The 23,836-nt window shown below is 40.0% G+C and overlaps 1 pseudogene; it reads right to left on the minus strand.

Annotated features, from left to right (window-relative positions):
- Positions 1-10,353: 10,353 nt before the first annotated feature.
- Positions 10,354-13,332, minus strand: LOC124099405 (calmodulin-regulated spectrin-associated protein 1-like; annotated as a pseudogene).
- Between the last annotated feature and the right edge of the window lie 10,504 nt (positions 13,333-23,836).

The raw sequence follows: 23,836 nt of genomic DNA on the forward strand, positions 1-23,836 counted from the left end.
GCCTAGAAACCCATACTGGTTATCCCAGCAACTCAGGAGTCTGAGGCAGGAGGATCACAAGTTCAAGTCCAGCCTAGACAACTTAGTGAGACCCTGTCTCAAAAAAATGAAAAGGACTAGAGATGTAGCTTAGTGACAGAGCACCACTGGGTTCAATCCCCAGTACTGGGGGTGGGGGAGAATGACTTTCCTTGAGGGAACTATTAGTTCATCCAAGGTTTATGTAGCTATGTGCTCTACCCTAACAATACAGGAAATAAGAAAGGTAACAGAAAACCTGCATATGTAACTAAAGCAAGAACTGACAGCTGGCAGTTAAATGTGACTAAATAAATAACAAGATGATGGTTTTTAAAAAAATAGATATGCTAGTTTATCTACTGTAGGGGAAATACCCATCTTGGTAAATCTTTTGGATATTGCATTCTTAATTAGGAGTATTAATGAAAGAACATTGTCATATTATGCATGGTCTGCTTTATAGTTTAAAAAGGCATGTTGTGAGCTAGGGATGTAGCTCACTAGTAGAGTGCTTGCTTAGAATTTGCAAGGCCCCTTGGTTAGATCCCCCACATATCTCTCTCTCTCTCTCTCTCTCTCTCTCTCTCTCTCTCTCACACACACACACACACACACACACACACACACACACACACACACACACATTGGGGAAAAGACAAAGAAGAAGAAGGCATGTTCTGCATTATTCCATCCATGGTAGTTAAAGTAACACTTTTAGACTTTAGAAGGATAAATGCCATTTGACTGAAGAACATTTATGTAGAATGCTTCATTCCTGTGCAACACTGGATAAGCTGTTATTATATTACATTTTGACAATGGTCTGTGCCTTGGTTTTTCGTTAATCCAAATCAATCTGAACCCTTCAAAATGAGAATGAAACTTGCCACTTTTACCAGTGTGCTGTGATATTTTAGTAACTTTTCAAAGGTAATTAAGGAAACATGAAACTTATCATATGTATCAATATTGTAATATGAATTGTAATCCATTCTGATATCAGTCTTATGCTGCTGTATCTACTGGGCAAATGTCATTTATATCTCTGTGTGCCAAGAAAATAAAATGTTTTCTAAAGGACTGTGTTTTGATTTCCTTACATCATTTTCCAAATAACTTGACATTTATTAAGTACTTACTTATTTGGGTGCTTACCTTTTTGATAGGATGTGTGGGGACAGAGAAAGAAGAATTTTAAGACATTTGATAATTTAATTAGTCATGTCAAAATTTGGAGCTAATTAAACTCTTGATGTATAAATAGATCTATTAGCAACTATGCACTCCTCTTGTATGTCTTCAATATCATGAACTTTTTATTTTCCTTTCAACTTATTAAATGCAAATACTACATGCCAAGTAGACATACATACATAGTTTCTACTGAAGTAACCAATAAAGATTTTGTCACTTTTATATTATTTTACTGAATAATATATATGTGTGTATATGTATAACCTAAATTGATATTTTTAACTTTTGCCTTAAGTAGTATTGCTTCATTTTTCTAATGTAGATATATACCTTTATCTTCAGATAAAAGGTCTTAACCTAAAAATCTAAACCTGTAACTGTCAAATGGTTTAAGGTTAACTTATCAAACTTGCTAACTTTACTTATTTAAATCCTCAATGTGTTGATATAATGAACTCAAGGAATTTGCTTAGTGGTTTATTGTTTTTGTTTTTTCTATTTGTATGGGCCTTGAATTATAAAATTATAAAGCAGTATTGAAATCTTGTCATTTCGGCTGCAACTTTTTTTTTTTTTTAGAGAGAGAGAGAAAGGGAATTTCAGTATTTATTTTTTAGTTTTCGGCGGACACAACATCTTTGTTTGTATGTGGTGCTGAGGATCAAACTCAGGCCACAGGCATGCTAGGTGAGCGCACTACCGCTTAAGTCACATCCCCACCAGCCCCAACTTTTTTCCTAATATTTGTTTTCTTAATATATTTGGTTTTGTTATTTTGGCTAGGAGAATTTTTTGTTTAACTCACAAAGGCTTTTAAGTTTTCTTTAATCAAATCTTTAATTTTTACTTATCTCTTCTCTCCATTCAAATTTTAATCAGACACACACAATTTAAACATTCCTTCTATTTTCCTTTGGGCTTATGGGTTTTTAACAGTTATATCTGATAAACACTTAGGTAAAAATCACTTAGGTTTTTTAAAAATTGTTGCACTCTAAATTCAAGTTAAATATGTTTATGGTAATGCCTTTTTTCAGTCATTGAATTTTTTTTAATAGTAGGACCTACATTTAGGGATTATTGTTGAAGTTATCTGCCTACACATTCACTTAACTACTGTAGTTTTTGTTTTAATATTTATTAGTTTTTTTCTTATCACCTTACTTTCTAACCAATTCCCTACTCTTCATTTTTCAGAATTTTCTTATATATTCCCAACTTGGCATTCTTATGTATTTTTCAAATCCAAAAACTATTAGTCTTTTTCACTAAGTACATTTAATAAGAACTAACATAATTACAATATTTAATTTTATGTAAGAACATAGAATGTTTGGGATTTTTTTGTTTGGTCTAGTTTTTTGTTTGTTTGCTTTTGCTTGCTGCAATTCTTCCTAATTTTTATGTTTTGGTTGTTCAAAGCTATTTTAGTTCAACTGATAGCCTATTAGTCAAAATAAGAAATTCAAATACAAGGCTGAAAAGGTACATGTGAAAGTATGTATGAGAATACGTGTATAGACACACACACACATACACACACATATAAATACATATATGTGTGTGTGTGTATAGATATATATATATATATATATATATATATGTTTTGAAGTAGGGAAAGTTTTAATGTGAGTCATATGAATACACTTATTAAATTTGGTGATGAATGTGTATATAGGAATATATAATAATATATATGCAAATATACCATTGATAATTGTTATGACAAAATACACATAATATTTATAATATATGCTTTTATGTAAAATGAAGTTTAGGTTTAGGATAAATTGTATCTAGGAATATATAATGATGTATATACCTTTGGTATATACATTGGTAATTGAACATAGAACTCAAATATACTGAATATTCATATGAATATATATGCTGACGTGTATAATTAGGTTTAGGTATAGTGGTAAGATTTAGTACTAAAGTTTGGGTTGAGTTAAGGTAGAGGGTTGGGGAACGAATCTGTATATTGAGAAACATCAATATTCATAAGAATGTATGCTTGAAAATATGTATCAAATCTTATATAAACATGTTTTGAAATAGGAAATTGTTTTATGTGATGCTTATGAATACACTGCAAAAATCCACTGTATGGGAGTCTTCTCATACTCTCTGAGATGTTGTATTCCGTCTAGGTAAGACCTTGTGGAGAAACTGCCTCCATCTAGGTAAGACCTTATGGAGAAGCTGCCTGTCTGCTTTCTTGGTTTCATGCTACAGAGCAGCCAGAAACAGGACCACCTCTATTCTGCCATCTTGGATCTGCCCAAATAATTTTATTAGGGAGAACTGAGAAGACCCTTCTAAACAGATGGTGATAATAGAAGGATTATGCACCTGTTAAATCTCTAAGGACCTATACATTGAGAATGTGTAGCACATCTGACCCCTTTAGTTACAATAATAGATAGCCCCTTCCACCTTGCTTAGAAGAAGATAACACCCTCCAGATGTCAATAGAGTATATATGTAGGTATGGGTGCCCCATGGACAACAGGGAATTCACAGACTTTCAAAATCATGTAAAGTTCCCCTAACATAGAATGTGTTGTGCAGTTACTTAAGTCCCCATCTCATGGTATCCCCAAACCTGGAGGTTCTATTTATTGATCCCTGTGAATAGACACCAATAACTTTTTTGTTCTTTCCATGTCTGGAGCCTCTAGAGCATGTTATCTCTAGGGATGTCAACTACACTTAACAATATAGAGCTAATATTAATAGTTTGCCTCTTTGACGCCCCCCCAAACCCCTGTACTCAAGAGGATGGCTTCAGGAAACATTTTTGTCTCAGCACTTGCCATCTAAGCATCCTAGACATACACAGGAAAGTTGACATCTCCTTCAGATAGCTGATGTCTGTCTTTGTGCCTGGTCACTAGATGGTTTCACTGACAGGTGGGGATATCAAAATGGATGTTCTCAAAGTGCTTAGAAGAGGGAGAACTGGGATCAGTACTGGACTCTCTTTCTCTTTCAGTTCCCCACCCAGGAAGCCTGTCCCCATGGACTCTTGAATGGAGAGGTGAGCCCCAACATGCCAGAGGTGCAAGCCTCACATGCACACATGGAGTCAAGAGCCCAAAGGAAAATTTGTCTTGGAATGCAACTGGATCTACACTTTGATGGTGACAGCAAAGTCAGCCTGAGCCTTTCCTGCACCAACTAGAGCTTTATGATCAATACTTTCCCTTCTGCAAAATAATGGATGCTCTTCCAAGGTAGGGAAGGAAAGGGGAAGAGGAAGCCCAAATCCAAGTGTTGGTTGTCAGGGTGTTGAGGCCTCTCCATGTTCTCTTAGGGTCAGACTGAAATCTGAGATTCTCCAATATGATGAGGCGAGCAAGATTGGGATTAGTATCAGAACTGCCCTCAGGTCCTGGACTGTCCTTGGCCACATGGATTTTGTAAGTATTTACATCTCAATTCCCTTATTTCAGAGACCTGATAAATAATATCTACATTTATACATGTGTGGTATCATTAATTAAATAATTTTCTTAGTGATAATTCAGTAAACAAATTGTCCAATTAAAGCATTCACTATGTAATATCAAGTCGTTAGGTCTTTCTGACAATATAAAACAAAATGATGTCTAGGAATTTTTTTCATCTTATATAGAATATTTTTTCAGTAACAGTGTATAAATCCTAGGTCCACAACTCTGTGTCATGACATATCCAGCTCCTTTTTCTCCTTTCCTACTCTCTTTGAAATAAAGTACAACCTCAAAAAGAAAGTGCACAGATTGGTCTCCTTGATGATTCCACACTCAGTCCATCCTCTCCATCTGTCTCCATGGCCATGTCCTCAGTGTCCTTCTCAACCAAGGTCCACTTTGCTCAGGTGTGAAGACTGAGCTTTCAGCCCTGAAAGCCCACTTCATCTGGGTCAGGATCATCTTACTCTCTGGTGTTCACTTCAGGTGGCACCCTCATCTGAGATATGAGACCCTCAGTGCAGGAGGAGGCAAGGGTCATGCCACATAAGGAGCACCTGCCTTGCACAAGGATAGCTGTCTTGAAAGAGCTCAGTAAGCATCAGGGGTGCATTGTTCTTCACACACATATGATAACATATACTGGTGAACACCTTTTCTTCCCACTGGCCTTTTACTTCTCCATGGGTTCCCACAATCTGTCAAGACTCATCCCATGGCTCAGTTTTTGGTCCCCTGCACAACTCCCACAGATACCAGAGCATGAAACCAGCTCCAGTCAAGATTTTGTAAGGATAGTTTGAAACGTCTGTTTAGTCCCACATACCTTCACACTAATTTCTTGTTGTTATCTAATAGGGCATCTGCTTTTCATGACATCTCTCTCTCTCATTCTTCTCATATTTCTAAAGATTTTCTATTTTCACATGACTGTAATAATAATTATATATCATCTCTCCTGTATTCCTATATAACATCTTTGTTCAGACAAATATCAATACCTACATGATACCTATATGAGGGTTATTATATATATGGGTATGTATGAAGCATATCATTCTTATGCAAGTTTTGTGAAATTCATAGGATTTCTTTTCTTTTCATTAATAGTGGTCTCCTCCTACTTTGATTTTGCTTGATTATTTATTTTCTCCTTCCTGCCCGTAGTGCAAACTATACCAAGTATGATTTCCTTGTCTTTGCCTTATAAACCTGGGAGATATTGGTTTTTAACAATCCTATTTTACTTGAATATTTTTTTATAAAATGGGAGAAACTTTACCTCCCAGAAAGCTTATCATCACCAGATATGTCACTTAACCCACAAATATTTTAGGATCCACTTAAACAAGACATTGGATGGTGAATCTTACACTAGAAACTTAAAACTCCGTATTTACCAGAAACTGTACAAGAATTGCTAACTCATGCCTCCTTTGAACTCATGTTGTAAATTTCTAGTTCATTTATAACAAAATGACTCTCAACTTTTAAAGAATAGAAATAAATAATCTGTTGATTTTAGGAGCCAAATAAAAGTAAAAAAAAAAAAAAAAAAAAAAAGCTAAAGTAACACATTTAAGGGTTGGGGCTGGGGCTCACCTGTAGAGTGCTTATGTGCACATGTGAGGCACTGAGGCACTGGGTTCAATCCTCAGCACTACATTTAAAAAAATTAATAAAGGTATTGTGTCCATGTACAACTAAATATATATACTTAAATATATATTTAATAACATAAATTAATAAATATGAATTTAAATATATTAAATAATTATTAAATTATTAATTCATTAATTAATTCTCCCACTTGATATATCTTTTAAGGATTTTTTTTTAATTTTAGAGATTTGTTGTTCTACTTGTTTTCTTGCAACTTAATTTGTTGAAGAAATTGTGTTGTTTGTCCAATAGAATGGCCCACAGTCCAAGTTTTGTTGGATGTATCGTGTGGAATAATTTAATATTTTTCTCTGTCCTAAAGCTTACAAAGCGGTAGTTGGATCTAGAACCTTTTGGCACTATTAACCATTTGGGGCTGATAATTCCTTGTTGAGGATGGGGGCTTCCTGTGCATGTAGGCTGTTTAGTAGCATCCTTGGCCTCTACCCACTAGATGTCAGTAGAGCCCCCTTAGCTATCACAGTCCTCCATCCCCACCATCCCCCCCAAAAAAACACAAACAAAAACCCAGGTCTCAAGATCTTGTCAAATGTTTTCATAGCAGACCTATGTTCTGCTGTGAAAAGTAGGTTACTTGTACTACAAAATTAACAATATGGTTGATGTCACCACTGCAGATTAAAAGATCATTCAGTCTGGAACCACAAATACTTTGAAGAGAACACCTGAACACGATTTTAGGAATATTTAATTTAAGCCTGCACAGAATGGCTGACTCAAAAGCAACATATAGAGAATGTGAATTTCCTTTTGAGAAGGAAAAATATTAGAGACAATAATAAAATAAAATAGTAAAAATGCAAGTAATTTCTTTCCCATGATGGAAAATTCTTTTCCATTATTGGAAACTTCTTTTTCCAGAAGTGTTTTTCTAAGACTTGTTGAACAACTTAAGATGTTGGACTTACACAATAGAGATAATGATGGTTTTTCTTTTGGAGAGGCACTTTATACTTTTATTATAAACCAAGCATTTTGGTCTTGCAGAAAAGTATTATTTTAGTAATGCAGTTTTCATGCTCCAAATTGATTTGTGTGCTATAAAATTACTTTAAACACAACACAAGTCAGGGGAGATTAATAAAATAATGCTTTTAATTTAAAAGAGAGCTGGAAGCTGTGCTGCACACCTATAATCCCAAACGAGTGGGGAGGAGCCTAAGTTCAAGGCCAGCCTCAGCAACTCAGTGAGGCCCTGACCAACTTAGTGAGACCCTGTCTCAAAATAGAAAACCAAAAGGTCTGAGGATGGCTCAGTGGTACATCATCTCTGGGTCCAATTCCTAGTACCAAAAATAAATAAATAAATAAATAAATAAATAAATAATTTAAAAATGAACTACCATTTTTGTTTGTCTTTGCAAGTGACCTCATTATCTGGATGCAGGATGACAGATAATATATTTAAAGGATTTAGGAGGAGGTTTCAGATTGAAAGACAACCCTACTTATAATTTAACCAGTGAATATTAATTCTTCAAAAAACTTCTTTGTATCAGATTTGACATGTAATACTTGGCTGTTTGAGGATGCTTTAAAGGCACATCTGTTGTGGAGGGTGTTGAGAATAACCTGGAGCAGATAGGGTGGCAAATTTGCTTCCTTGAACTCTTGAGAGTTGCCCTCCACCTGGTGATTGACTTTCAGAATCCTTATCCCTTCTGTTGGTATCCTTCAGTTTTGAGTCATCAGTGGTTTCATGAGTTGTACATGGTGCATCATTTCTCTAGAGTTTTTGAAGGAATGTTTGTTTGGGGTGTCTTCAGTACTATTAGTGCTATTGATTTGGGAACAGGTATGTTTAAGCCTTATGGGTAAATTTTTAAAAATCAAATCTGAAAAACAATTGTGGATCCAGATTCTATTTATCATTTCCAGGTAATTTAAGGACGAATTGGCCTCATTTCCACCAGAACTTTTTGCATATGAGAAGTGTTTCTCCTTCTTTTTCTATCAGTGAATGGTGTCTCTCTTTCTTTATCACCTGTTGTCTATCTTCCTTATCTCTATCTTCATCTTATTTCTCTTTCCCTGACTCTACTTTCCCCTATATCTTCCCCTGTCTCATTTGGTCTACTTTATTCTTTTCTCTTTCTTCTCCTTTCATAATTTCCTCTCCTTTCCATACCTCTGTCTCTATTTGCTTTTCTCTCCCAAACACCATTGCTTCCCATTCCACCCACCATTTCTCTTCATCAGGAACTTGTTCATGATATTGTAAATGACATAGCCAGTTCCATTTTAATCAGGAACACCATCATCTTTATTAAAGGGAATGGTGGATAAATGCATGAGTAATTAATGCATTTTAAAATAGACTTCAGAGGGTGTTTGGGGTTAAGGAACTTCTCCACATTTCCTTCCAAAAACCTTATTTATGATTTAACTGTGGCTGCTCCACTCCAGCCTCTGATTATTCCTTTCTTCTTATTAGTTTGCTTCAATTCAAGCATTATGAGTTTCCATATAGAGAGTGTTTGTTGCCTTTATTTTCCAGTAGTTAAAAGGATGTTTGGTTTGGAGGTTTCCTGAGTTTTTGTGACTCAACCTTGGTATTATTCTGTTTGGGGTGTGAAGGGATAAGTTGTGAATCTGAAAAATTCACATAGTAACCAAAGAGCCTCATTTCTATCTTTTCTAAGTAGTGCTCAAGGGACAAAATTTGTTTTATTTTCTCAACACTGTTTTTCCTGTAATGTTTCTGTTATTTAAGAAGTATCCTGCTCTCTGTCAGTGAGTGTTTTTTTTCTATCTCACCACCCTAACTTATTGGTTTATCATGCTGGCCTCCTTTTTCTAAGTGGGGAGTCTCTTCCTCCTTTTGTTTCTTTTTGCCTTCACCTGTTACTTTCTTCCATCATTTCATCTCTCTCCCTATGTACACCCCATTTTCTGTCCACTTCTCACACTCCCCTGGGCCTTTTCAGTTTCTCCCTATAAGGTCATTTTTCTGTGCCCCAGCTTGTTGATCCTAGACATACCACCTGTGTTTCTGGTTTTTTGTTTGTTTGTTTGTTTGTTTGTTTGTTTGTTTGTTTTCTGACAGTTTATCTCCTGAGATAAATGGCATTACTTGTTTCAGTGAGTAGTGCAGGCCAGGAGCTCTTGGGGGGGGGGGGATTAGTTTATATACCCATTCCATAGTCATTTTCTCTCATTCTGAGATGAATTTTGAGAGTGCAGATGGAGAGAGTAAGATAGACCTGCGTGGAAAATGCTGCCCTCTACTGTGGGCAGAGTAGTGGGCTGGTTTCAATTTAAATTTTTGTTTGTTTGTTTTTACCAAAATCTGCCTTTATTAAGGGAACAGACCATCAGCCCCTACCCAGCTTCACCTGCACAGCCACTGCTGGCCCAGCTGCCACCTCACAGCAGGCCATCACCAGCCAGTAGTACCCCTGCCATCCTCACGGCCACCTGTTGAAGTCACCATCTCCATGCCTGTAAAGGGATGCTGCAGAGACCGACTGCTGCTTTCAGTGCCTTTAGTGGACTGGAAATCTCAGTAAACTTCTCTGAGCAGCAAGGAACAAGGATTTGTTCAGACATCCCAGAACTGAATGTAGAGGTTAGCAGTAGAAACAATCAATAAATAGACAACTTCTCAAATAAAAAGACTCCACATGAGCTCCTCTCAGGAAGACATTCACACACCTGACTGCAGAGCACACCTGCCTCTGGCCAACGGGAGGGCGGCAGGCAGCCATTGGAGGGGCAAGCAAGGGAGACATGCGCTGGAGACCTCGCTGCACAACGTCCGGATCTGAGGGCCAGGGTGGTCAGCAGGCACCACCGCAGCTGCTATTTAAAACAGGGCACATGCGCCCCCTCTGGCCCTCCTGGCATGCCCTGTGCATGCAAGGAGGTGAGAGAGGGCTTGTGTTGTGGTCTAAATGCCTCTGAAAAAGGTCAGTGTCTCTGCACGCTTCGTACCCCAGTAGACGAAACAGTAACTATGGATCCCGATGGCGTCCTCAGACCTCAGGCTGCACTAGGGTCACTTACCAGTCTGGTTCTTCTTTGGCACTGCGGCCCGCTTGGGCTGCCGCAGTGGTTATGGATGGAGAGGGCGTCCATGCTGATAGACATGGTCTTGGCTGGATCAGGTTGAACTGTTTCGGCCTGAGCTGTATTTGTACAGCTTGCCGATCATCTTCTTGGTGATTCTCCTGGGCCCCGTGCTAGTGAGCTTGGAGATCTCCTCGGTGTCGGGGTAGTAGCAGTACAGCGCCCTGAACTGGCAGCCAGGCATCACGGAACAGGATGAAGTAGTGGTTGGTGTCACACTTCTCCAGCTCCTCCAATATGGAGCTCTTGTGAGGCTCTTTCACCTTTCCAGCCAGACAGCAGTGGGAGATGGCGTTGTGGTTGATGGGCTTGTTGGACTTTCTACTGGGCTCCTTGAAGAGCTTGGGACCTGTGTACTCCGCCACTGAGGCCAGGGAGGAAGCTGTTGACGCCATTTCCCAGTCCCTGTCTATGGTCCTGCTTGGGTTGCTGCTCCATATGGGCAAGGCTTCCAAGGATTCCACTCGCTGAGAAGGTGTGCTCCCCGAAAGAATGCTCTCGGGCTCCATGGTCGCTGCATAGGCCAAGGACAGGCTGGAGCCAAATGAATCTGACTCAGGTGATCATGGTGGAGGAGCACTTGCTCCCAGAGTCACTGCCAGACTCTTCCCAGTGCACGGACTTTGGGGGCAGCTTTTTCGGCTTCCACCTGGGTTTGCCGAGCCCTTGCTCCTCTAGGATCTGTTGCTGCTTCCTCCGCAAATACTCCTGCTTAATGAGCTCTCGCCCTGCGTTCTCCTCCTCCTTCTGGATGTGGTCCTCCTCAGCTTTAGATGGGGCTTCATCCCGTTGGAGCTCCACTTCTGCTTCCAGCTGCTGCTTCCATACTCGAGCCTCTTCAGCCTTGCGCTGCTGTTTTAAGAGGAAGGCCGCCCAATTCTTGGCAAGTTCATCTTCTGCTTTCTGTTCATCCTTAAAGAAGAAGCCAAGCCCAGGCTTCTGGTCACCGTCACCGAGGAGGTCCACAGAGCCCATATGTCCAGCCCCCAGTCCCCTCTTCGTCCTCATTGGGGGCCTGTAGGTGGGACAGGTCCACCTCAATGAGGCTGGCCTTGCTCCTCAGTGGCTCTTCCCCAGGAATGTGGTCGCTCCCTGCGGGGTCTTTCCTGCTCCTGTCCATGGCTTCTGTGAAGTTCACCTTTTGTCACAGAATATTTGCCTCTTTACAGGAGGATAGAGACAATGTCGCTGGTTGCTATCATCATGAAGTCTGTAACTGTCCAACAGACACTTCTCAGGAGGGTTGCTGCCAAGGACTGCAGCACTGTCCACACCTGGGCTGGGAGGTGTTCGTGAGTGATCTCCAGAGGGGAAAGGTTGCAAATGCGGGAGGGTCTCCAGGCAGGGTGTTGGGGTCTTGCTTTGAGAAGAGCCCTACTGCCTATCCTCTGGAACCTTCAGCTTAGCTCGTCTTCCTGAATGAGAGCTTAGGCCCTGCCCCAGACGGGGTGGGGATGGGAGAGTGGTGGTGGTGGTGGTGGTGGTGGTTTGCAGTGACCAGCCACCCCAGTGGGAGAAAGCGCTCAATGAAGTGGATTGAGGTCTTTACTTTTTGGTCCTGAGAGTTATTTTTAGGGCCTGGCATTGGTCCCCTGGGGGACTTCATGAGGAGCTGCTCCTGCTGTGGGAGATCTTCAGTATGGCCTGCTGCAGTGTGCTGATGGTCTCGTTCAGCTTCTTGATGGAAAGGTCGCATTCACTCAGGTCTCCCACTTTGCCAATGCCGTCCTCCAGGAGAGCAGCGGAAAGCGCTCTGCCCTTCTCCCCATCGTGCACAGCAGTCAGCTCTTTGGGGCTATGAAGCTGGGCAAAAAGCTGCCAACGCCTTTTCCCAGTCCTGGTCTGTTGTCCTGCTTGGGTTGACGGCAGAGTCCTCGCCAATGAAATCCTGTTCCACTTCTTCTTTGTCTCCCATATCAGAGTCAGAATCTGGCCTCAGGCAGCCCAGGCCTCCTTAGAGGGGGTGCCAGAGCTTCTTGGGCCAACACATAACCTCCCCTCTGTGTCACCATCAGCCCTGACTAGGTGAAGGAAAAAGCCATTGGCAGACTGTCACTGAGACAAGGGATCCAATCTGCCAGTGGCCAGAGCCCGCCCCCCCCCCCCAATGCACTTCTGTAGCTTCTGCAGACTGCAACCCCACTCTGCAGGGTCAGTGCTGGCAGCAAGCTCTGAGGACGAATTGGTGAAAGTGCTAATCAAGTCACCATGGCAGGTCATCTTCTTTCGGGCAGCAGGTTGAGTGCCCTCCCTGGGCCTCCTGGGCACATTGCTCCAAGGTCTCCTTTCCCCTCGCTCATCCTCCTTGGTAATGGTCTGCTTCTTTTTGCTGGCCTCAGCACTGCTGGAAGCAGGGGCTCCAAGAAATATCTGTCAGGCTTATTCTCTAGGGCATCCACCTGCCTCTGGGGGACTGGATCAGTGGGCTTCACAGCTGATAGCCTGTGATCCACAGGCCGCCCTCATCTGCCGCTGGCCCTGGTTCCACCCCCACGAGCGAGCGCTGGCCAGTGGCTGGTCTCTGGGGGACTTGGCAGTGCATGGCGGGGAGGGGCTTATGTGGCCAGGGTGGTCTTGGAGGTGGCTTGATAGGGCATCCAAGGGCCATGCGTGGGGATGGAGGCTGCGAGCTCTGGCCCTCTCTCGCCATGCATTAGGCGGGAGTCTGAGTCCTGAACGCTGGAGGAAGCGCGGGGATGAGTGTGGGATGGAGGTGGTCGCTCTGGTGCTGCATTGGGCTGGGGACTGCAGAGATGGCTGCTGACCAATTGCAATCCAGGGTCAGGGCGCCACAGGGTCACGCGGTGGTCCCGCAGGGGAGGCGGCTGCGGGAGGGGCGGGGTCTTCCGGGAGGATGGAACATTGGGATGGGCGCCCACGAGCGGTAGATGTCAGGAGCGGGCACCATGGGAACCGGAACACTGGTGATCAGTGAGCAGTTGGAGCAGGACTACGAGGCTGCGGCAGCTGCGGACCAGAGCGATACTCGTGATACTCAGGATACTCACGGGTTAACTTGACTTTTCCTTCTTGGTTTTCGGGTCTTCACAATCGTCTTTCCCACTGGGATCTTTTCGTAAGTGTCGTGACATTTCCTGAAATTTCATTTTGATGAGTACCTAGGTAAAGAAACTAACAAGTGCTGTTCCCTTTTTACTTTTTCTTTACCCACTTCACCTCATCTAGGCCTTGGTTGATGACTACTTTGGGGAGGGGAGGGGGCCCTAAAGGTGTAGGGATACTCTCCTTGCCTTTATTTCTGAGGGCCCCCTCTGTTGCATCTCTATCCTACCTCTTCTCTGTCCTTCCCTTATTACTGTCCCTTTTGTTTCCATTCACCATTTTTAAACCATGACCTTAGCACACAAAGTTAGGATATAAATTGGAATTGATAAGCTGGGAGATCCCAACTGCTACAAGGAGAGTATGTCCCTGTGAGTATGAGGCCAGGATGCCCCAAGACCCTGTCAGTGATAAAATCTGGTGTTCCAAAGGTTCCCCCCCTTCTGTGGAAACCAAGTGGACCAGGACTGTCTTTTTCTTTGAGTAAGACAGGTGCTGGCTTATTTCACTTTTTCACTACTGTCCCTGCCTTAGAGACCAAGGATAGGGTTCCACACTGAGTCATTTGGATCTTTGACATCCACTGAGTTCTTTGGATCTTTGGAGGGAAGGGAGGAGTGTTAGGTGTTTTGTGAATATTCCAAGACCATTTCTAAACAGCAGGCAGCTTGTTGTTCTATATCAGTTTTGTTCTTTTCCTCTTTGGGTTCACTTCACCTCCTTATTGAGTTTGGGTGTAGGGGTCTCCCTCTTCATGAAAAAGAATTCAAAATTAGATGTGAAGGTGAGTATTTAGGATGAGTAAATAAATCACAGCACATTATACATGTATACATGTGTGTCTTTGAAATTTAGATCCTCCCCCCAGTGTGTTCTTTAAGCAGTTTGCCAGAAATGCCTACTTAGAAATGCTACCTTATTGTAAGAACTGTGCAAGTGAGGAACAGTGACACTTAAGCCTCATTAGGTTGACAATACCTATAGCTCTGGTCTCATGATTTTGATAAAACCTTTCAGACTGAATTGGAAGAAATCCCAATGGGCCCAGGTAGAAAAGATTCACCCCGCAAGTTGGCAGGATATTGAAGTTTGGCTGAGTTGAAGAATCACTATTCACTGAATGGAGGGTAACACCAGCCCACTCCACCCTCCGGAAAATAGAACAACCTCTCAATTATCATCGCCTTCACCTCCCACCTGTAAAAGCCCTTGACCTAGGAATGTGGGCCTTTACAACTGCTCTTGGTCCCAGGGGGTTAGTACTACCATTGAACAAAGATGATTCCCAGAAGGGATTCTGGAAGGATTCTGATACCTGACAATTGTAATTTCTTCAGCATTCACTCTGAAAATTTAGCAGGATCTCACTTTATGCTAGACAGAGTCCCTGTAGAACCTTTCCATTTAATGAGTGGCAGAATACAATAACCAAAAAATAGAGCCAAAGGAATGATTATTTTCAATGGAGGGAATGAAGTGATATTTTTGTGTGAGCTTGAAAGTAAAGGGTAACTTTAATAAGCACAGAAGTGGGGAGGCTTTCTGCACAGAGTTGCTGGTTATCTCTAATGTCTACCAGGATCTCACTGCTTTGACAGTGCAGCCATGTGCTCAGAGCCACTGAGTAATCTGAAAGAGAGCTCTGTAGGTGGCCAGAATGTGCAGGTGTCTCAAATCAAGCCAGAACCACTTGATTTGAGACAACAAGTCACAGACAATAGCTCTGCTTTGAAGTTTTGAAGAGTAGTTGGTTTCCTGTTTCTTTTTAATTTCCCATTCACTTTCATCATGGTGATGAGCCACACACATAAAGATAATCCATGTGTGTAAAGAATCCAGGGGATTGATAAAGGTTGGGAGCACATTCTGGTCTTTTCTGTGGAAAGTGGTATGTGTTTTTTTAATTGTCTTTATTATTACGTGATAAGGAAATGAGCCACCTTGTTCATAGAGCAGATATTTGGCAATAATGCCTCCCTTGATAAGAGTTTTATTTTTCTTGAAGAAAGTTTCAGGGTGTATTGCTGAGAAAGTTTTCAAATGTCACAGTCTTCCTTTTTATTTTATTTGTTGTGGTGTTACATATTGAACCAGGGCTTCAGGCATGCTAGGCAAGCACTCTACCACTGAACTACAGTCTAGCCCCATAGTCTTCCTTTGAAAGGAAGAGGTAGGAGCTAATTAACATGTTTATAGAAGTGTTAGGGAAGAGTAAGTTCAGTTTCAACTTCAGGGTGTATACAGACAGAACCTTCCATAATTTTACTTATAATATATTTCTCTAATATTCATTGAATACTACCATGATGTCACATTTGTGCTTAGCATGTTAGAATGAATGGCTGGCTTCCACAGGACATTCAGGGGACTCTAGGCTTGGTTGAGCCTTGCTGGAGAGAAATGGGAAGGAGAGTGATGGAGCTTATGGGGATGATCTTGAGATAGCCCAGAGTAGATCGGAACGTAGACTAAAAAAACAAAAACAAGTTTTTCTTATGGGAAATTTCAAACAGGCATCAAAGTAGGCCAAACAGTATTTGAACTCTGTGTATACCACCTCAGTTTCAAAAATTATCAACACCTGCACAGTCTTTTATCTCTACTACCATTATAATTAATAATCCTTAAAAACAATTATACACAATACATCAACATGGCTGTGTTCCTAAAACATCCTTTATTTATAAAAATAGGCAGCTACCCTTCATAACCCTGAATTCAAAGACGGATAGTGTTAGGTTGTATGTTTAGTTGTGTGGTTCCTGTTCATTTTGGAGTTGACTGAAATAAGGTTTGAGGTTCAACCCTCACATTATGGATATCTGTTATTTCAGCACCATTTATTGAAAGACCACGGAATTACTTTGGCATCTCTGTCAGAAATCAGTTTACTGGGATCCAAGGTGGCAGAGTAGAGGAGATCCTGCTTCAAGCTGCTCTGTGCCTGAATCAGAGAAAGCTATCAGGTGGCTTCTCCTGCTCAGGGTCTTGCCTTGAGGGAACACAACATCTCAGCGCATGTGACAGGACACCATCCAGCGGATTTTCGCAGAATCCACCAGATCTGTGAACACCAAGCAGAACTCAGAGCCTCTCTGTTCAGGTGAGACTCCAGTCTTCCCTCCAAAAGCCTATAGTTTGAGCACAGGCGCGACTCTCAAGTGGGGGAGCAGAGACACCAACTCAGCACCTCAGCGGAGTGGCAGAACTCCAGAGGACGCTCTGCTCCAACGCAGGTCCCCAGACCACATTCTAGGTACAGCACGAGGACATCCCAGCTCCCCCCACCTCACCAGACATCCGGACTGGAAAAAGGACTGACTCTACCTTTCTCACCATCTTTGGTGGGTGTGGTTACCAGCCAGGTCTGTGACTGAACAGGTACCTGGGTTCCAAATCCCCTCCCCCAGCTGTGATAACTCTGTATAGACACTATCAGCACAAAATCAGCTCTCAGTTGAAAAAGGGCGCAGTGCCACCAGGACGCTGCCCACCTGGTGCAATCCTAAGGTGGAGGGCGTGAGGTCCCCCAGCTGAGACCTGATAAGCAAGAGAGGGGAGGGGGCTAAAACCCAGGAACAACTCAGAGAGACCAATATTAGGGAAGCCCAGATGAGAGAGGCAGAGCTTTAGTCTTCTCACACTGGTTACCTACACCACCATGAGGGCAGAGAACCAAGCTTGGAATAGACAACTCCACCTACTGAAAGAGAAGGGAAGAAAAGGGAACTCTGAGAGTATTTTGTTGTTTGTTTGTTTGTTTTCTCTTCCATTTTATCCTCTTTCTTTCTCCTCTACCCCTCCTCCTCCTCTGGTCCTCACAACCCCAACATATGTGAAACCAAGAACTTTGCATGAAATAGAACTGAGTGACCAGAATAATATGATAAAAAGGAATTGCATAAGCCACCCCTCTTTTTTTATTTCTCTCTCTCTCTTTTTTCTTTTTTGCTTCCTTTTTATTTTTCTTCCTTCCTCTCTTTCTCTTTCAACCTCCTAATTTTCACTATTTTTACTTCTTGTAATTTTCTACACATTTATGTGGTTTTTTTTGCATTCTACTGTCCTTTCACATACTGGTCTCCCCTAAATTACCTCCTGTCTATTCCCCTGCTACTAACCCTCTTGATTAGAGTTCTCCTCCAAATTTCCTAAGTTTTATTAATCCATTGCCCTCACATCTTTCACCCTTAACATAAAGTCAGATACCTGACCTCCAGTTCTCTGTCCACCACCAGAAGAAAGTGTACATCTTCTATGAAACTACTGATTATATTTTAAATTATAATTGAATCTAACATTACTAGACATTGAGACTATAAATGTCTTAAAAGCAGTAATTTACACATAGGTAATGTATTGTTGATATTGGGAACTGTCAACATTGTCCTTCCCCACAAAGAAGGGAATTTGGAATATACAAGAGCACTACAAATATATAGGGTAAAAAGAATAACAGTCCAGTCCCACAGAGCAGGAAAGAAATACCAGCAACATGTAAAGACAAGGGAAGAAAATACCACAAACAATTGAAGACAATGCATCATTAGAAGAATTATAAGAAACAGCAGAAAAAATGACAGAGAAAGATTTCAGGATTTACATTATTCAGATGTTTTGGAATCTCAAAGAAGACATTAGACAACAAATACAGAGAGTGAAAGATCACTTTGACAATGAGCTACATAAACAAATCCAAGAAGCAAAAGATGACCTCTACAGGGAGATTGAGGATATATATATATATATATATATATATATATATATATATATAATCAGAAATCCTTGAAATGAAAGAAATAATGAACCAAATTAAAAACACAAATGAGAGCATCACCAGCAGAGTATACAACTTAGAAGATAGGACATCAGACCACAAAGACAAAGTATATCATCTTGAAAAGAATGTACACAGCACAGCAAAAATGATAAGAAACCACAAGCAGAAAACCCAAGAAATATGGCATAGCATAAAAAGACCAAATTTAAGAGTCATTGGGATAGAGGAAGGCACAGAGGTTCAAACCAAAGGAATGAGCAATCTATTCAATGAAATAATATAGAAATACTTCCAGACATGAAGGATGAAATGGAAATACAAATCCAAGAAGCCTACAAGACAACGAATGTGCAAAATCACAACAGACCCACACCAAGACACACTATAATGAAAATGCTCAATATACAGAAATAGGAGAGAATTTTAAAAGCCGCAAGTGAACAGAATCAGATTAGTTATAGGGATAACCAATTAGGATAACAGCAGATTTTTCCACACATTCCCTGAGAGCTAGAAGATCCTGGAACAACATATTTCAAACCGGAAAGATAATGGGTTCCAAACAAGAATCTTGTATCCAGCCAAACTAAGCTTCAGATTTGAAGATGAAATAAAACTTTCCATGATAAACAAAAGTTAAAAGAATTTACAGCTAGAAAACCGACACTAAAACACATCCTTGGCAAAATATTTCAGGAAGAGGAAATGAAAAACAATCATAACCGGAAGAAGGAGGTGGTACACTAAAAGAAAAACTAATCAAAGAGGAATCCAAGTCATGTTAAGTAACAAAAATAAAAAATATGACTGGAAATACAAACCATATCTCAATAGTCACCCTAAATGTTAATGGCTGAAACTCACCAATCAAAAGACATAGGCTAGCAGATTGGATTTTTAAAAAAGATCCAAGAATATAATGCCTACAGGATACTCATTTGATAGGAAAAGACATCCACAGACTGAAGGTGAAAGGTTGGGATAATCATACCTCTCACATAGATTGATGAAGCAAGCAGGGGTCTCCAAACTCATATCAAATAAAGTAGATTTCAACCAAAGCTAATCAAAAGGGATAAAGTTGGACATTACATACTGTTCAAGGTAACCATACACCAACAAGACATAACAATCATAAATATATATGCCACAAACAATGGTGCAGCTATGTTCATCAAACTCTTCTCAAGTTCAAGAGTCAAATTGACCTCCCAGCACAATAATCTTGGGTGACTTTAACCCACCTCTCTCACCACTAGACAGATCTTCCAAACAAAAGTTAAATAAAGAAACTATAGAGTTCAATAACATAATATCTTAGACTTAACACAGACACAACATATCAAAATGTCTGGGACACTATGAAAGCAGTACTAAGAAGAAAATTTATTGCATGGAGTTCATTCCTTAAAAGAAGAAAAAGTCAACAAATAAATGACCTCACGCTACACCTCAAAGCCCTTGAAAAAGAAGAACAAATCAGCAGCAAAAGCAGTAGAAGGCAACAAATAATTAAAATCAGAGCTGAAATCAAAACAAAAGAAACAATTGAAACAATTGACAAAACTAAAAGTTGGTTCTTTGAAAAAAAATAAAATTGACACACCCTTATCCATGGTAACAAAGAGAAGGAGAGAGAGAACTCAAATTACTAGCATATGTGGTGAAAAAGGCAATAACACAACAGACCCTACAGAAATACCGAAGATAATTCGAAATTATTTTGAAACCTTATCCTCTAATAAAATAGAAGACAGTGAAGGCATTGATAAATTCCTTCAGCCATATGGTCTGCCCAGATTGACTCAGGAAGATATACACAACTTAAACAGACCAATATCCAGTGAGGGAATAGAAGAAGCCATCGAAACACTACTAATCAAGAAAAGCCCAAGACTGGATGGCTACACAGCTGAGTTCTACAAGATCTTTAAAGAAGAACTAATACCAACCCTCTTCAATGTATTTCAGGAAATAGAAAAAAGAGATAGTACTTCCAATCTCATTCTATGGTGTTAGAGTCTGTAAACAAGTCAAAATAACACCTGGCATTTTGCCAGGGGAATGTTAGAGTTCGTAAACAAGTCTGGATGGTGCCTGGCAAAATGCCAGAGGGAGTGGTTTGAGAAGTAACAAAAGCGAGCCATTAAGTGTAGAGATTCCTTATTGGTTGACTGATGTATCTAGTTTATGCTAATTAGATAAGCTGTGTGGAATGTATAAATACTGCTCCTGTCCTGCAATAAACGGCTCCCACTCCTGCTGTATCAACGTAAACAAGTTGTTCATCACCCCCCCCCCGGGTTATTTTGCTGCAGCCGGACTGCGGCACTATGGGACCAATATCACCCTGATTCCAAAACTGGACAAAGACATTTCAAAGAAAGAAACTTTCAGACCAATATCTCTAATGAACATAGATGCAAAAATCTTCAGTAAAATTCTGGCAAATCCAATGCAAAAACATATCCTAAAGATTGTGCACCATGATCAAGTGGGATTGATCCCAGGGATGTAAGGTTGTTTTATCAAACAGAAATCAATAAATGTAATTCATCATATCAATCAACTTACAAATAAGAATCATATGATCATCTTGATATATACAGAAAAGCATTTGACAAAAGACAGAACCCCTTTATGTTCAAAACACTAGAAAAACTAGGAATAACAGGAACATATCTCAACATTATGAGGGCTATCTTTGCTAAGCCTCAGGCCAATATCATTCCAAAGGGAGAACAATTGAAAGTATTTCCTCTAAAGTCTGCAACTAATCAGGGATGCCCTCTCTAACCATTTCTATTCAACATAGTTCTTGAAACACTGGCCAGATCAACTAGACAGATGAAAGAAATTACAGGAATAAATATAGGAAAAGAAGAACTTAATCTAGCACTAATTGTTGATGATATGATTCTATAATTGGAAGACCAAAAAACTACACCAGAAAACTTCAAGAAATAGTAAATTAATTCAACAAAGTAGCAGGATATAATGTCAACACACATAAATCAAAAGCATTTATGTATATCAGTCACAAATCCTCTTAGCAGGAAATGAGGAAAACTCCCCATTCACAATATCCTGAAAAATAAGATACTTGAGAATCAACAAACGAGGTGAAATAAATATACAATGAAATCAACAGAACCCTAAAGAGAGAAATAAAAAGAAGACCTTAGAAGATGGAAAGATCTACCTTGCTTATGCATAGGCAGAATTAATATTATCAAAATGACCATATTACTAAAAGCATAATACAGGTTTAACACAATTCCGATCAAAATACCAATAGCATTCCTCATTGAAATAGAAAAAAGCAATCATGAAATTCATCTGGAAAAATAAGGGATCCAGAATAGCTAAAGCAATTCTAAGCAGGAAGAACAAAGCAGGTGGTATCACTATACCAGAACTTAAACTATACTACAGAGCAATAGTAACAAAAACAGCATGGTATTGGCACCAAAACAGGCTGGTAAAGCAATGGTACAGAATAGAGGACACAGTGACTAACCTACAAAATTTCAATTACCTTATAGTAGACAAAGGAGCCAAAAGCATGCACTGGAGGCAAGAGAGCATCTTTAACAAATGGTGCTAAGAAAACTGGAAATACATATGCAACAAAATAAAATTGAACCCCTATCTCTCACCATGCACAAAATTTAACTCAAAATAGATCAAGGACCTAGGAATTAAACCAGAAACTCTGCATGTAATAGATGAAAAAGAAGGCCCTAATCTTCACCATGTGGGATTAGGCCCCAACTTCCTTAATAAGACCCCTATAGCACAAGAATTAAAAACAAGAATCAATAAATGGGATGGATTCAAACTAAAAATTTTATTCTCAGCAAAAGAAACAATCTGCAAGGTGAATAGAGAGCCTACACCCTGGGAGCAAATTTTTACCTCACACATCAGATAGAGCACAAATCTCTAGGGTATATAAACAACTCAAGAACCTAAGCACCAAAAAAACAAATAATCAATAAATGGGCCAAGGACCTGACCTGACACTTCTCAGAAGAGAATATAAAATCAATCAACAAATATATGAAAACATGCTCATCACCTCTAGCAGCAGAGAAATGCAAACCAAAACTACTCTAAGATATCATCTAACTCCAGTCAGAATGGCAGCTATTATGAAGACAAACAAAAACAAGTGTTGTCGAGGATGTGGGGAAAAAGGTACACTCATACATTGCTGGTTGGACTGCAAATTGGTGGAGCCAGTTGGGAAAGCAGTAAGGAGATTCCTTGGAAATCTGGGAATGGAACCACCATTTGATCCAGCTATTCCTCTTCTCTCACTTTACCCAAAGGACTTAAAAACAGCATACTACAGGAACACAGCCACATCAATGTTTATAGCAGCACAATTCACAATAGCTAAACTGTGGAGCCAACCTAGATGTCGTTCAGTGGATGAATGGATAAAAAAAAATGTGGCATTTATACACAATGGAATACTACTCAGCATAATAAAAGAACAAAATCATGGCATTTGCAGGTAAATGGATGGTGTTGGAGAAGATAATGCTAAATGAAGTCAGCCTTCCAGATTTTAGAGGGAATGCCTTCAATTTTTCTCCATTCAGAATGATGCTAGCCTGAGGCTTAGCATAGATAGCTTTTACAATGTTGAGGTAAGTTCCTGTTATCCCTAGTTTTTCTATTGTTTTGAACATAAAGGGATGCTCTACTTTGTAGAATGCTTTTTCTGCATCTATCGAGATGATCATATGGTTCTTATCTTTAAGTCTATTGATGGTGAATAACATTTATTGATTTCCGTATAGTGAACCATCCTTGCATCCCAGGGATGAATCCTACTTGATCATGGTGCACAATTTTTTTGATGTGTTTTTGTATCTGATTCGCCAGAATTTTATTGAGGATTTTTACATCTAGGTTCATTAGAGATATTGGTCTGTAGTTTTCTTTCTTTGAGGTGTGTTTGTCTGGTTTCGGAATCAGGGTGATGTTGGCCTCATAGAATGAATTTGAAAGAGCTCCCTCTTTTTCTATTTCCTGAAATAAATTGAAAAGTATTAGTATTAATTCTTCTTTAACTTGAAGGCGTTCCCTCTAAAATCTGGAACAAGACAGGGATGCCCTCTATCACCACTTCTATTCAATAGAGTTCTCGAAACACTGGCCAGAGCAATTAGACAGATGAAAGAAATTAAAGGCATAAAAATAGGAAAAGAAGAACTTAAATTATCACTATTTGTGAATGATATGATCCTATACCTAGAAGACCCAAAAGGGTCTACAAAGAAACTAGGAGAGCTAATAAATGAATTCAGCAAAGTGGCAGGATATAAAATCAACACACATAAATCAAAGGCATTTCTGTATATCAGTGACAAAACTTCTGAAACGGAAATGAGGAAAAACACCCCATTCATATTTTGAGGATATTTCCTCAAAAAAAAAATACTTTGGAATCAACCTAACAAAAGAGGTGAAAGATTTATACAATGAAAACTACAGAAACCTAAAGAGAGAAATAGAAGAAGATCTTAGAAGATGGAAAAATATACCCTGTTCATGG

This window comes from Marmota monax, unplaced genomic scaffold (assembly GCF_021218885.2).
Source record: "Marmota monax isolate L192 unplaced genomic scaffold, Marmota_monax_Labrador192_F-V1.1 WCK01_AAM20220418_F8-fsc00733, whole genome shotgun sequence".
In the NCBI taxonomy this organism is placed as follows: domain Eukaryota; kingdom Metazoa; phylum Chordata; class Mammalia; order Rodentia; family Sciuridae; genus Marmota; species Marmota monax.